This window comes from Triticum aestivum, chromosome 6A (assembly GCF_018294505.1).
Source record: "Triticum aestivum cultivar Chinese Spring chromosome 6A, IWGSC CS RefSeq v2.1, whole genome shotgun sequence".
Classification (NCBI taxonomy): Eukaryota; Viridiplantae; Streptophyta; class Magnoliopsida; order Poales; family Poaceae; genus Triticum; species Triticum aestivum.
The window spans coordinates 255,337,757-255,343,091 of record NC_057809.1 but is presented as its reverse complement, the minus strand read 5'-3'; positions in this window follow the sequence as shown (position 1 = coordinate 255,343,091).

Genomic DNA, 5,335 nt, shown 5'->3' with positions numbered 1-5,335 from the left:
ACTAGGCTTTGAGATGAGATGGTGCTGGTGAAGATGTTGATGGAGATTGACCCCCTCCCGATGAGAGGATCGTTGGTGATGACAATGGCGATGATTTCCCCCTCCCAGAGGGAAGTTTCCCCGGCAGAACAGCTCTGCCGGATCCCTAGATTGGTTCCGCCCAGGTTCCACCTCGTGGCGGCGGAGTTTCTTCTCGAAAGCTTGCTTATTATTTTTTCTCAGACAAAAGACCTCATAGTAGAAGATGGGCATCGGAGGGCCACCAGGGGGCCCATGAGGCAGGGGGGCGCGCCCCCATCCTCGTGGCCAGGGTGTGCCCCCCTCTGGAACTTTCTTCGCTCAGTATTTTTTATATATTATGGAAATAACTTGTGAAGTTTCAGGACTTTTGGAGCTGTGCAGAATAGGTCTCTAATATTTGCTCCTTTTCTAGCCCAGAATCCCAGCTGCCGGCATTCTCCCTCTTCATGTAAACCTTGTAAAATAAGAGAGAATAGGCATAAGTATTGTGACATAATGTGTAATAACAGCCCATAATGCAATAAACATCGATATAAAAGCATGATACAAAATGGACGTATCAACTCCCCCAAGCTTAGACCTCGCTTGTCCTCAAGAGAAAGCCGAAATCGAAAAATATGTCCACATGTTTAGAGATAGAGGTGTCGATAAAAATAAAATACGAACATGAGGGCATTATGATCATTCTTAAAGCAGCAACATATATATATATTGTCATATGATCTCTTATGCTAAAGTAACAATTCAATCACAATTTCAAGTATGAATCATAAACTTCATTGAAAACTAACAAACTCTAATCTCAGTCATTGAGGCAATTGCAATTTATCATAACATAGGAAAGAGTCAATATAAGAGCTTTTCAGCAAGTCCACATACTCAACTATCATTTAGTCTTTCACAATTGCTAACACTCACGCAATATTTATGGGTATGGAGTTTTAATCGGACACACAGAAAGATAGGGGCTTATAGCTTTGCCTCCCAACGTTTTACCTCAAGGGTAATGTCAACAATAATAGCTCATGTAGACTCACATCCAATTAGCTATATGTATCTGGATCTTTCCAACACATTGTGCTTGCCAAAGGATAAAATGTAAAAAGGAAAGGTGAAGATCACCATGACTCTTATGTAAGGTAGAAGATAAAAGTAAAAGATAGGCCCTTCGCAGAGGGAAGCAGAGGTTGTCATGCGCTTTTATGGTTGGATGCACAAAATCTTAATGCAAAAGAACGTCACTTTATATTGCCACTTGTGATATGGACCTTTATTATGCAGCCCATCGCTTTTATTTCGTCTACATCACAAGATCGTATAAAGCTTATTTTCTCCACATTAATAAGTCATACATATTTAGAGAGCAATTTTTATTGCATGCACCGATGACAACTTATTTGAAGGATCTTACTCAATCCATAGGTAGGTATGGTGGACTCTCATGGCAAAACTGGGTTTAGGGATATTTGGAAGCACAAGTAGTATCTCTACTTGGTGCAAAGAAATTGGCTAGCATGAGAGGGAAAGGCAAGCTCAACATGTTGGATGATCCATGACAATATAATTTATCACAGATGTAAGAAAACATGACCCATTACGTTGTCTTCCTTGTCCAACGTCAACTCTTTAGCATGTCATATTTTAATGAGTGCTCACAATCATAAAAGATGTCCAAGATAGTATATTTATATGTGAACCTCTCTTTCTTTATTACTTCCTATTAATTGCAACGATGACCAAAACTATGTTTGTCAACTCTCAACAACTTTTATTCATCATACTCTTATATGTGAGCTCATTACTCTCCATAAGATCCATATGATCTCTTTATTTCTTTTTATTTCTTCTCTTTTATTTTATTCCCTCAAGATCATAGCAAAATAATCAAGCCCTTGACTCAACACTAATCTTTATTATATATAGCTCACGGACTCGATTACATAGGAAGATCATAAAGCAAAACTCACAACTAGATCATACTAAAACTTTATTCTACTAGATCAAGATATTATCAAAAGGATCGAACTAAGAAAAACGGTAAAGATAAAAGTGATGGTGATACGATACCGGGGCACTCCCCCAAGCTTGGCAGTTGCCAAGGGGAGTGCCCATACCCGATGCTCAGTTCTTCTTTGTTGGTGAAGAAGGTGTTGGTGATGATGGGTAGTCGCACATCGAGCGTAAGAGATCCTCCAATTTGCGTATAATGCCCTTGAGTGCGATGATATGCTCCTTCAACAAAATATTTTCACTTGTGAGATACTTGTTTTGAATACGAGCTAACTCAATCATCTTGAAAGCCTCAATCTCCGTTGGGGTAAAGAGATTGTGGTGAGGTGGAAGGATGTCTTCTTCTGCTACTTCTGGAACTTGATCCCCCATGGCCTTCTTGATCCCATCATCCTTGTTGATCTCTCCGGGTTCTTCTCTCTTCAGCTCTATCTTCATTAGCCAAGCATCGTTGCCCTCATTGTTGGAGGAGGAGGGAGACGACATGATGCTTGGCCTTGACAACCCTGGCAGAAAACAGCTCGAAACAAGAACAAGAGATTTTTGCGTGATACGGTGGTCAAAACCTTCGGGAGGTTATATAGTGATTTTTTACCGACCAAAAGAAGTATCGTGCAAGAAAACGGAGTCAGGAGAGCACACGAGGTGCCCACGAGGCAGGGGCGCAACCAGGGGGTAGGGCGCGCCCTCCACCCTCGTGGAAGCCTCATGTCCTTTCCGGTCTGCTTCTTATTTTCCTATTTTCTTAAATATTCCAAAATGGAGAAAAATTGCCATTAGAACTGTTTAGGAGTCGGTTTACTTACCGTACCACGTACCTATTCCTTTTCGGAGTCTGAAACGTTCCGGAAAGTGTCCCTTATGTATTCCTCCGGGGTTACGGTTTCAATAATATTAGTTTCAACATTTATGGGATTACCTGAGATATAATGTTCGATTCTTTGACTGTTCACCACCTTCGGATTTGTGCCTTCGAAGTTGTTGATTTTTATAGCACCGGAACGATAGACCTCCTCGACAACGTAAAGACCTTCCCATTTAGAGAGAAGTTTGCCTGCAAAAAATCTTAAACGAGAGTTGTATAGCAATACATAATCACCTACATTAAACTCACGCTTTTGTATCCTTTTGTCATGCCATCTTTTAACTTTTTCTTTAAACAGTTTGGCATTTTCATAGGCTTGGGTTCTCCATTCATCAAGTGAGCTAATGTCAAATAACCTCTTCTCACCGGCAAGTTTGAAATCATAATTGAGCTCTTTAATGGCCCAATATGCCTTATGTTCTAGTTCGAGAGGTAAGTGACATGCTTTACCATAAACCATTTTATAAGGAGACATACCCATAGGATTTTTATATGCAGTTCTATAAGCCCATAATGCATCATCAAGTTTCTTGGACCAATTCTTTCTAGATCTATTAACAGTCTTTTGCAAAATTAATTTGAGCTCTCTGTTACTCAATTCTACTTGACCACTAGACTGTGGGTGATAAGGAGATGCAATTCTATGATTAACATCATACTTAGCAAGCATTTTACGAAAGGCACCATGAATAAAATGTGAACCACCATCAGTCATTAAATATCTAGGGACTCCAAACCTCGGAAAAATAACTTCTTTAAGCATCTTAATAGAGGTGTTATGATCAGCACTACTAGTTGGAATAGCTTCTACCCACTTAGTAATGTAATCAACAACAACTAAAATATGTGTATACCCATTAGAGGAAGGAAAAGGTCCCATATAATCAAAGCCCCAAACATCAAATGGTTCAATAACAAGTGAATAATTCATAGGCATTTCTTGACGTCTACTAATATTACCAATTCTTTGACATTCATCACAAGACAAGACAAACTTACGGGCATCCTTGAAGAGAGTAGGCCAATAAAACCCGGATTGCAATACCTTATGCGCAATTCTATCTCCAGCGTGGTGCCCTCCATAGGCTTCGGAGTGACACTTGCGTAGGATCTGTTCTTGTTCATGCTCAGGTACACAACGTCTAATAACACCATCTACTCCTTCTTTATAAAGATGTGGGTCATCCCAAAAGTAATGTCTTAAATCATAGAAAAACTTTTTCTTTTGCTGGTATGTGAAACTAGGTGGTATAAATTTAGCAACAATATAATTAGCATAATCAGCATACCATGGAGCAGTTCGAGAAGCATTTATGACATTTAATTGCTCATCAGGAAAGCTATCATCAATAGGTAGTGGGTCATCAAGAACATTCTCTAACCTAGACAAGTTGTTTGCAACGGGGTTCTCAGCTCCCTTTCTATCAATGATATGCAAATCAAATTCTTGTAGTAGGAGAACCCATCTAATAAGTCTAGGTTTAGCATCTTTCTTTTCCATAAGATATTTAATAGCAGCATGACCAGTGTGAATAGTTACTTTAAAATCAACAATATAAGGTCTGAACTTATCATAAGCAAATACAACTGCTAAAAATTCTTTTTCAGTAGTAGCATAATTTCTCTGGGCACTATCTAGAGTTTTACTAGCATATTGGATAACATTCAGCTTCTTATCAACTCTTTATCCTAGAACAGCCCCTACAGCATAATCACTAGCATCACACATAATTTCAAAGGGTAAATTCCAATCAGGTGGCTAAACAATAGGTGTAGAAATCAAAGCTTTCTTAAGTACTTCGAATGCTTCTACACAGTCATCATCAAAGACAAAAGGAATATCTTTTGTAATAGGTTAGTCAGAGGCCAAGAATTTTTTGAAAAGTCCTTAATGAACCTCCTATAAAAACCGGCATGACCAAGGAAACTTCTTATACCTTTGATGTCCTTGGGACACAACATCTTTTCAATAGCATCAACTTTAGCTTTATCAACTTCAATACCTCTTTCAGAAATTTTATGCCCCAAGACAATACCTTCATTAACCATAAAGTGGCACTTCTCCCAGTTCAAGACAAGATTAGTTTCTTCACATCTCTGCAAAACTCGATCAAGGTTTCTCAAGCAATCATCAAAAGAGGATCCATAAACGGAGAAATCGTCCATGAAAACCTCACAAATCTTTTCACAAAAGTCAGGGAATATAGCCATCATGCAACTTTGAAAGGTAGCAGGTGCATTACATAAACCAAAAGGCATACGTCTATAAGCAAAAGTACCGAAAGGGCAAGTAAAAGTGGTCTTTGCTTGATCATCAGCTGACACAGGTATTTGAGAGAAGCCAGAGTAACCATCTAGAAAGCAAAAATGTGTATGTTTGGATAATCTTTCTAGCATTTGATCAATGAAAGGCAAAGGGTAATGATCTTTTTAGTAGCT